This window comes from Pinus tabuliformis, chromosome 2_2 (genome assembly GCF_031772625.1).
Source record: "Pinus tabuliformis cultivar Carrire ecotype Pingquan chromosome 2_2, CPIR1, whole genome shotgun sequence".
NCBI classification, from domain to species: Eukaryota; Viridiplantae; Streptophyta; class Pinopsida; order Pinales; family Pinaceae; genus Pinus; species Pinus tabuliformis.
In genome coordinates, this window is record NC_142300.1 from 1,196,043,450 (window position 1) to 1,196,054,512 (window position 11,063).

The following is an 11,063-nucleotide window of genomic DNA, read 5'->3' on the forward strand; positions in this document are numbered from 1 at the left end:
ATCGCGCATTGTCCTCTCGTAGACGCGCCATCTCACCTTTCAGCTCCTGAACAGTTTGCAGTATTGCCTGATTGGTACTGCGTGTCTCAGCACCAAGCTGTACCCACAGCCCTGCATTTTCTTGAGGGATGCCGCCAGCTCCCGGCATTTCCTCCATCTTACTATTAACTGTTAGCAGGTAGCTGTCTCTGTATGGTTCTCCTGATGGTACACAAGAAAGGCAATTAGTTGCATTGTTACTATATATACATTTAAGATGATCTTTGCTGTTCCAGAGGCCACAGTTTTGAAACCTCTGCTCTGATACCACATTGTCACGATCTCATTATGATTCAAGAAAACAACAGTAATAAAAAAATTTTTTTATATATATATGGTATGGTAATTTCCCATTACCCACACCCTAAACTACTATACTCCTAAACTTATGTGTAATCCGCCACAACTCTCACCACATAATTCCCTTAAGCATGTAATAGTCGTAAGCATATAATAGTTGACTTAAAATCTGGTGAATTCATATAGCGACTCTATATATAAATTAACCATTACTCAATTAAGCTTCTGCAATACCGATGTTTGATAACCTATGTGACATTATGTTGGCTTTGATTGCTTTGCTATCTGATATAAATGTATGATGCCAAATGGCAGCACGACGGAGCCAGCTCACAACCCTTCGTGGCCAGATGGCCCAACTTCACGTGCTGCCCATGTGACTGGTGGTGAGTTGACCTGCTCTGGGGTTTGGCGCCAGGCCTCCCGCCTAATCCAACGATGGAGATTGCTCTCCCTCATCGGACGGCCCAGCTCATTTTAGGGTTTGACATTGCACATATATGTTCATCGGATTCGTCAATGGGTTCATTTTCTCCCTTAGCAACAGCTGAGCTCTTCGACAGAACACTCTGCACTCTCCCTGGTTCATCTCCTCCTACCAGGCTCAGGTTCGATCCGCGTTTTCCTTACAGGTTACATTCACGGTTAGCTTTTCAGGTTGTTGATGTTCATGCGATCTTCTTATACCTGACTGTGTTCATGGTTTGTTTTACAGATTGGGTACCAGTCCGACGCTGACCCCAGCTTGCTTCCTCAGTGTGCCGGAGGGTTTGGCTGCCATGGCACTTAAAGGTATGCTTGTTTCACTTACGGAATCTTTGGTAATGTATTATTGCAAAGTTGAGGGGGTTTACAGCTGAGACAGGGCTTGTGTCTTGCCTAATGTCTCAGGTTCGATACAGGGTTCCAAACCCTTATGCGATTAATTTGGCGGCCTCATTATGGCGGTCTGCCCAGCTAGAGACCCTAGGGTCATGGCTTTCACGCCTCACTTATACCTTTATATATGTAAACAGCTAAGGTCTCAGACTCGTTTGTCATTGCCTGTTTGTGTGGAAGCTCTTTCGAGCTATTGACAGATTTGTAGGGATATGTATAAATTTATACACAGTTGTAATATTTAACACCTGCGGCTTACCGCTGTTGTCCCGGTTCGGGTTTCTTCATGGCTATTGTAATATGTTTCACAGTTTTCTTAACGAACTCTGTTTCAGGAATATATAGCTTTCAATGTCTGTTAATAAACCATCGATTCTTCGTTATTGGTGCATATAAATGTTTGATATTCGGATGCCTCGCTGTTACTCCTTTCTAATACTCGATGGTGTTTTCAGCTATGATATTTCCACTGCATAGGGTTACTCTGATTTAATTTCAGAGGGTTTCACTTGTATTTAATGTCTACAGTTCGGTTCATATTCTTTAAACGCATATGTTTAGCGACAAGGGTTAATCCTGCATTCGTGTTGTGAATGTAGGGTTTACTCCTTCCGCGCATAATCTTTGCCGTAATTTCAAATAGCAGGTTAAATGGCTATTATTCGACTGTATGCTTACTTGGTATTGTTAGTTCGATGCTATACTTAATTCCTGCACAGTACACTCAAATACTGTGGCTTGTTACCTATGAATGTAACCGTTTTCCAAGCCTGATGTTAGGGTTTGACGGGCTTCATTGTTTATAAACTTATACGACGCTTCTCCTTACCGCACTGTTTCCTTATTAATATTTCACTATACAGCTGTTGGTTGGAATGATAGTTTCTGGGTTGTTGGTTCTATATGATATTTCTTGTGCACTCGGCACTAGTTAATACTGTAACGTTCTTGTATAAACAGTTCATTTACATTACCTCGTTTTGGCGTACACAGCATTAATTTAAAGAACAGTTGCATGCAGTTAAATTTGTAACTATAGCTTGACTTATGTATTGATACCGTTTACATGCAAACTCAGATTCTGTGTCAGTATCCTGTTTATAGCCAGCTCGGCTTTTCCCGGTTTCTCAGATCTTTACATTCTAGATCTATGCATTACTAAGGTTTTCAGTTTAGATTAATACCCTGATTTCCCTTACTGTCGTTTGGTACCGTTTCCTCATGCCATTTCCGCAGTTCTCAGTTGACTTCCTGCTGAGCACATTGTAACTGTGCGAGCTCAAGTGAGTATGTTTTACAGATGTGACCACAGTCACACCTTCCATCACAGTTTCTTGGAGAAGAATTGTAGTTTTATCCTAGCTAACATATCACAATAACTTAAAGGAAATAATACAATTTCTGTATCTACTTGTACCCTTTAATACCTGTTCATTTCTTTAACCAAACTAGAGGAAGCGTACCTGGTTGTTCCTGCTACTGAAGTCCTTACTTTCAGAAGTCACCTGCAGTGTTTTTGCTCTTAACCTCCCAACCTTGAGATCCACTGCACTGGATTCTCCCCCCGAGCCGTCTTGCAGGCCTGCAGCCCTCAACAAGACTCATGCACCACTGTGCTGGGTTATCTGATCACAACCAGACTTAACCCACTTTTTCCACTCTGCTCTCTCTCTCTGGAATCTTTCCTCTGCCTGTTCATCAACAGCCCAGAGGTTTTCCTCCCAGGACTTTTCCTTGGGTGAGAGGCAGTTGTTTTTCAGTTCCATAACTGATTTATTTTCTTTTAATAGAAAATCCTCCTTTTGGAGGCTGCCAACATTTCATCAATACACATGTGCAAAATAGTCCATTATATTCACTTTCAAAAAAAATAACAATGTCTTTTAATAATAACAAGTTATCACTCATATTGTTTTTACCACAGTAATTATCTAGAATTACAAGTTACTGGGGTCATTACAGTGCATATGGTGTTGTATGCATGATTGTACAAGTGGTGTTGTGAGCATGTGGTGTCATGTACATGTCATACATAGGGTGTTATGAGCATGTGGTGTTGTGTACATGTCATGCATGTGATGCTATGTACATATGGTATCGCGTATACATAATGTGTGTGGTACTGTGTACATGTGATATTGTGTACACATTGTACAGCGGTGTAGTGTATATGTGGCGTTGTGTAGGTGGCACCGTGTACATGTGATTTTGTGCACACATTGTACAGGTGGTGCAGTGTACAGGTGGCACTTTGTACATGTTGTACATATGGTATTGGTGCACGTGTGGTATTGTGTGCATGTCATACATGTTGTGTTGAGGGCATGTGGTATTATGTATGTGCATCATGTAGTCATGGTATTGCGGCATGTGTACTCATTGTGTTGTACTCTGTGTAGGTACATGTATTGGGTGGTATTTCACATCGGGTATAGATGGATGCATTGTATTCTATACACTGGGTGTAGGTGTATGTGTTGTATGTCAGGTGTAGATGCATGTATTCCATGGTGTGGTATGTTGTGTGGTTGTATGTGTGTGGTGCACACTATGTGTCTATGCACATGGTTGAGGAGAAGGCATTGGATGTTTGTTGGGTGTAGCAACCGATCCAGAGTGCATACAAAATAAAGACAAAGGTAGAAGATAAGGATTGATGAAAGGATAAGTATCAACATTTTATTTCAGTTTTATTATGCATGTGATTTATGACTATGGTATATGATGATTATATGGGATCTATGATTTTGGTTTATGATAGTTACATGTGATTTATGATTTTGATATATGATGGGTTGTGTTTGAGATAACCTAATGTGATATTTTTATACATGTTGATTTGGTCAAATATGCTAGTTTGACTTGTTGTGACAAGAAGCGAACATGATTGCAAATGTACCTTATTGACGAGCTACCAATGAGGTATGATGTGAATTTATTTCAATTTATTTCAAACCTAATGGAATTGGGGGTGCCAATTGAACTTGGAAGATGAGTGATTGCACTAAAGGGGTGACCGGATTCCCGAGGGACTGTGTAGTAGAGAAGGGAAGGTCACGAATTAATTTTTTTTGGTCATTAGCATTGCCATATGGAATAAGATGCACATTGGGAGTGCGCCATGGAACAATGAGATAGTAATTGTTCGTTGAGAGGACAAGTCGTGCAGGATTACAACGTAGGACATTGGATGCATATTTGACTTTGCAGTGGATTCTGGACTTCCTGGGAAGGAGGTGGATCATAGTATTACTTTGAGGGTGGAGGTGTGAGCCTCTAGATTCCTTTATTGCATATTCATATTATTTTATTTGTTGGTTGATAAAATGTACATATGTGTATATGTATATGTGGTTATTGTAAATACTGTAATGAGCTATGTTATAAAGCTCCAGTATGAGATATGTTTTCATGTTGTCATGATGTTTTGATTTTGAGTAGATATTTCATTGTAAATACTGCAAAGAGTTGTGTTATAAAGCTCCATGAGCAGTATGTTTTGTTTTCAACAATCATGTTGGTTATAGGAGTCATTGAACACCGAGGATGGTGTTCTCCCAAGGAGGAAGGTTTTGTAACAGCCCTGGTGAAAATTCCATGTAAAAAATATATAAATACCACATATGATGCGACATGTATTCCAAGCTTAATGGTGAGCAGGACATCCTAGTGTGTGTTCATTTGGTTGCTTATGGCTAAGGAAATTGGCAAAGGCAATGGCTAAGGAATTAAAGAGGAAAAAAGGTATTTTGGCACATTTATTTATGAAAATAATGGAAATTATAGAAAAGGAATGTGAAAGGTCACATGTTGCATATGAGGAGAAAATTGAAGGAAAATAATGGAAAATGAAGAAAATAGAGGCCTCATTAATAAAAGGCTTGTGAGGTTCAGTGGACAAGACTTGGTGAGTTTAGCTTTGGAGCTCTCTCATTATTCTCTCTCTCTCTCTCATACCCTTGGATACTTATAGTTTTCTTGGAGCAAGAAAGGCAAAGAAGGCAAGAAGAAGCAAAGATCAAGCAGGGAAGGGCAAGATCAAGCAGCTACAATAGGCTTCATTGCAAGTATCAACTTGCATGTGTATTTTCCTTTCTATATTTTTCATGCATGGGATTGCATGTGTTTCTTTTCTACCATGGCATGGGTTTCTCTAGGTGTGACAGTATTTTTAGCCTAGCCTTTCCATTTCCTGAGAGCTTTGATGAGATGGGTTCTCTCATGCTTTTTGTGGGGGATGGCCGAATTGGATTCAAAGCTGAGTGGGGTGGATCTCCGAATTGACAAACACATGGTGGTAATGGCCCCTAAACCAGAATTGAGGATGCACAAAGCCAATGGCCTAGTAACCCCTGAACTAGACTATGGGTTGCGGTAAAGCCAAATTGTGTGACTCGGTGGGCTTAGGAATCCTTACCAGTGAATGGCGGGATATATGGTAAAGCCAAGAGGTGGATTTTCTCTCCGTTGGGCCTAGTGATTCTGGGATGAAATGCATAGTAAAGCCTAGAGACTATGTCTCGGTGTAGGGCCTAGTGATCCTTGGATCAGACTACAGATGCACGATAAATCCTGATAAACTAAGAGGCACTCAAATTCCTCACGGTGTAGGTGGAGAACTCCGATGGCATCCACATTGATTGGTGTTTTTTATGTGTTATATGACTCCCACATTCATGCTTGGAATATGGCATGGGGATGATTCGCTGAAGAAAGACTTGGCTCAACCAATCTATGGACAGGTGGAACACAGTAGTCCCATCACCTGTTGGTTTATTGCATTATTGATGAAAATTTCATTCCCTTGATTTTCATGTGAAATGTATTGATGCGAATATGGATTTTGATGACTGATATGTTTATTGTATTTATGTTCCTATTATGTTTTTTATATGCAAATTTACCCCGGAGGGTGTTACAAAAAGATAAGATTAGAAGCATGTAACAAGACTTAAGCATGATCACACACTCATAAATGACCAACGACATAACAATGAGACAAAAACCCTCCAAAAAATTTCCTACACTTGAATTTCTGAGCCTCCTTGTGATCTTATGATCTATCATATCAACTTGGTCATGTTCATTTCATGATCAATTGATGCTTTTCCAATTCCTTAAAGTTTCTTGTGAGATTCTAACTGTTGAATTCACTTATCAAGCTCATTCTATCAAGCTTAGCATTCAATGTTAATTCTTGAAGTCATGATTGCCTGGTCTTAAGAGGAAATGCCTTCACATTCCTTAGAGACAGTGACTATGCAGTGCCTAGTGGAAGTAAATGTGCAAATCCTGATGATAGAAATTACATAATATTTGGTGGTAGTGACTGCGTAGTTCATAAAGATAGTTCTTATGAAGCCTTTGTTGATAGTCATTGTGCAATTCAATTCGACAGTGAGTATGTAGTTCCTCAATTCAGTGCTATTGCACTTCTTAACAGTAGCCATCTCACTCTTAACTCTTGGTCTCTCGACATGCACTCATGAACCCTAATCCTTAGCTGCATGTATGCTCTCCTTTTATGAAGAGCCTAACTTAGAGCTCTTTTCATAGTTTTCTTTAACTTTTGAGCTCTATGAACTTTGGAGCATAAGGAGCATTCTCTCACTCTTAGTTGCAACTATATTATCATTTGGTGAGTTTCTCAACTGTCACTTTTGCACACTTTTGTTTTTGTAAGTGTCGCTTTCATTTTGGTGATTATCACTTTTGCTTTCTTTCACTTTCACAAGTGTTTTCTTTGCTTTATTTTTCTTTTGCATGTGTCACTTTCACTTTCTTTTGCTTTTGCATGTGTCACTTTTTCTTTCTTTAGCTTTTTCAAGTGTTGTCTTCACTTATTGTTACTATTGCAAGTATCTCTTTTGATTTTTTTCACCCCGACATGTGTCACACTTTGGCACACCACTAGAGGTGACTCTAGCACTCTCTTCTACATTACCTGATCTTATATATCATAATAATATGTGCTAGACACTCTCCCATAGCTTGGTGCACTTTTTGGTTGCAATCGACACTTGTGTCATAACTTGTATTATAAGTTTCTCAAAGCTATGTTTCAATTGTTGCACTTAGAAATAAGTGTCGCTTTGTTGTCGTTTCAAGGTATGCATATGGATCTTGAGTACTTTTCACTCCCTTAGATTTTGTTTGACAGTATACATGCATGTGAATCTGTTTTGGAACTTGATTATATCATGTGTTCTCTCTTGTTCCATTGATCTAACACTTAGCCATTTTTGGGCTTTCCCTTGTCTTCACACTTTGCATACCTAAACTCTCGTCTACTAGACCAGGGCATTGCACATTCTTAGAAAACAAGGATGCATCCCTTACCTCTTATAATTGCGCACTGCGCCATCTTAAGGGTTTCCTCTTTCACATAAACATTGTGCAATCTTAAGCTATAGTCCCTTAGCCTCTTCCTGCTTACCCTTAAAAATTGTGCCCAAAACTGAATCTTGCTTGAATCCATTGCACGTGGTGTAGTTCTAGTGGACATTGGAACCTCCTCCTAATCACTGCTAAAGATAATTATGCAATAAAAATGCTCCCTCCCCTTCATGGTGAAGTAAGCATCCTCAAGGTACAGTGACCTAGTCTTTTGTTGCTTACCTCAATCACTACGTAATCCCTTCACCAAGTGAGCCTCTTACTATGCATTGTATAGTTCTATTGGATAGTAGGTCCATCTCTAGGCCACTACAGCCCTCAATTTGGCAATCCTGGAGTCTGATCCTTAATCATTGTGCATTGTGCAGTTATAATTGTTGGTGCACTAAGATGTCTTATTATAAGCAATCTTAGTACCTACATTCATTATCAACCCAGGGCAAGTCTTTTTATTTCAAGAGTTTCAGCACTATATATATATATATAGATATATATATATATATATATATATATATATATATATATATATATATATATATATATATATATATATATATACAGTGAATTTAGAGGTCAATTTATGTTGGAATCATCGCAATTGCTAATGTATGTTTCTCTAAATTCAATCCAAACACTTATGAAAGGAATTCATAACACACTTTCAAAGCTACTTAATATATTCTGTAAGTGTTGGCTTGATGGGGCCTGACCCAGGTTCAGAGTTATTTAGCCAAACAAAATCCCTGTACTACTGGCCCTTTGGGAAAAGCAGCCCGTGGAGCGTGGACTGAGGTCTCACCCGAAGCAGTTTGGGGGGGAATGTTGGAACCAAGTTTCCCCACCCTTGAGATGTCTGAGGGGTCGATTTAGTCTGACTGTGAATATCTTTGCACAGGTCACTTCAAGCACTTTCCTAACCTACAAGGCCTTCGCACCCTGTTCTACTCGACTTCGCGCAGCCCTAACCAGGGGCTAAGGAGATTTCGCGCTGCTAAAGCAGTGATCTGCGCTATTTCCCCAAGTCACACCACGGGTCTTACTTATCCTCTTATAATAGTTAGTTATCTTCGCGTAAACAAATATTTTATATTATATTCACTTATTCAACAAATTCATATAAGTTCGTGCAACAAATAAACAGTAAACTTGCAATTCATACCCAATATAATTCAATGCATAAAACAGGAAAAGATACACATAAATAATGTAAAACTTCTCTTTATTAATGCTTCAACCGGTTACAGACTCAACCTGCCCTGCGCACTCAGCTGTAGCACCTTCCCCTACTCTACCACCCAAAGACACGACTTTCCACTTAGACTCAATGCTTCATCATTAGATCTTACATGGATTATTGATTGTCCTTTTTACACTTAGAGCCTCGCTCTATTTATACAATCCCATGGTCCATGGACCATGGGTAGAACTCTCAAGCCGACATTACATTACAAAAGTAAGGGTAAACAACCCTATTATTACAACTTCGTGCTCCGCGCCCACAAATCACGAAGTCTTTACATCAGACTTATTCAAAACTTGGGCTTTAAGCCCCAAAACTTGCCTTGGGGGGGGATCCCATGCCCAACAGGCCCCCAACACAAACATTGTGACTCGCCCTCTAGTCACTCTATCAGTGTGGAGATCTTCGCGCGAAGACCTCCCAATTCTACTTGGACTACTGCAAGGTCGGCAGCACACTGAGCGACTGCCTGTTGTATCTCCTAGACACGTTGTTTAGAGACTGCAATGTCTTAACTACTTCCCTGTACTTGCTCCTGTGTCCCCTGCATCTGTGTGAGCTTTCCTTCAATTGTTGTTGTGATTACGAAGGCCTCTTCGATCTAAGGCTAGATACACGCCTTCAAAACCTCTTCTCTATGTTGCGCTGCATCTACCTGCTCCTTAAGCGCTTTGTCATGTTGCATCTGTGCGAGCCTCTGTGTAAGGGCCACCATCTGCGCGGTCCCTTTGATGTTGTCATACTATTTTTGTAGCTCACGTGCTTTTATTTCTAAGCATTGTATGTTCGGGTCCTCCTGCAAATTGGTGAGGACCTCGAACGATTCTTCCAACATGGCTTGCGCAGCTTCTTCGGCGGTCATTTCTCTAATTTCCCTGGCTTCTTCAGATGCTGACATTTTGTTTGTCCAGAAATCTCTCAACTACTCAACTGGGTGCTCAAACAACGCTCTCCACAGGTTAAACAGGTCTCGGTTTAGGATAATCTGCCCGCATGACAGCTCAATTCTCAAATGACTAAGTGTTGTTTGCTGGGCAGCCCTTTGCAATTTATAGTACCTTTTGAATTCAAATTTGACCGTTCCCCCCAAATCCAGTCCATTAATGCTCCCTTGGTGGTAGATTTTCCCAAATCTTGCCCATAAATTTTGCCTTAAATGCCTACCGCCCACTCCATTTGGTCTCAAACCAAGCATCACATCGTGAATAGTGACTACAACGGTCACTTTCTAGTCAACCCACGTGGCAGTGCAGCCACCCCTACGCTGTTGTGGACCTCGTGACACTTCGCTCCTACGTGCAGCCCTAACATCGCGCATCTCTCGAGCAGAGTAGTTTATATTCCCGCGCCTCCTTTCACTGCCTGGAGCGCTAAGACTATGCTTCCCACGGCTAGTCAGGTGGTCGAGCCACCTGTATATGGCTTCAACTGACCATCAAGCACTTTTCCTGGGAAAAGTCTTTTTTTAACTTGACTGTCTGCATCGCGCACTTCACCATCTACATCGCGCCATCATCGGTGATCCCTATAGTAATATACAGTCCAATCCAAGGCATCAAGCTGATCAACTCTTGTCGGTAGTCCCCAAATTTGTCAATGTAATCGTGCACATCTTGTTTTATCACCACAGTTTTCGTATCGAGAAAATCCTTCTTTATTCCTTCCTCAAGCTTCTTGACTTTTGCTTCCACCAAACCGCTTTTCTCCCTTAACCACACTTTTTCTTTCATGAGTTCTTGGAGCCTAAGATCACCCTATTGGATCTCCTCATCAGGTCCCAAACGTTCTTCTTCGTTCAGTTGCGTGATCCCTTCTTCCAAAGCTCAGTGGGCCATCATATCCATGGGTGTTGCTATGCGTGGACTAGGCATAATATACTCCATTGGGATTATAGCGTTTGCTCCATAGGCCAGCCTAGAAGGCGTCTGTCCCATCAGTTTCTTGCGCGTTTTCCTATAATCCCATAATACTGCAGGTACGCGCAGGTCCCCATCACTTCATTGTGCATTGCATACCTTGTTCAGTGCTTCGCACACTTCGTTAAATGCTTCTACGTCGTGTTCGGTTGTGTTATATTCTTTCCACGTAGTTAACAGGGGGTTTGAAGGGCACCCATAACCCCACTTTATGGGGTCCGGGGTAGCGCCTCAAAAATTTTTGGTTTTAGACCCTATGTTAGGTTGGGCGGACCCACCTATGGTTTTGTGCA

At 40.8% G+C, this 11,063-nt stretch overlaps 1 long non-coding RNA gene across 1 annotated transcript; it reads left to right on the plus strand.

Annotated features, from left to right (window-relative positions):
* The first annotated feature begins 842 nt into the window (after nt 1-842).
* LOC149197784 (uncharacterized) lies at nt 843-1,453 on the plus strand. The gene is made up of 3 exons (XR_016254231.1): nt 843-947; nt 1,055-1,131; nt 1,231-1,453. It is a non-coding gene; the product is annotated as an uncharacterized LOC149197784 (long non-coding RNA).
* Nucleotides 1,454-11,063: the final 9,610 nt, after the last annotated feature.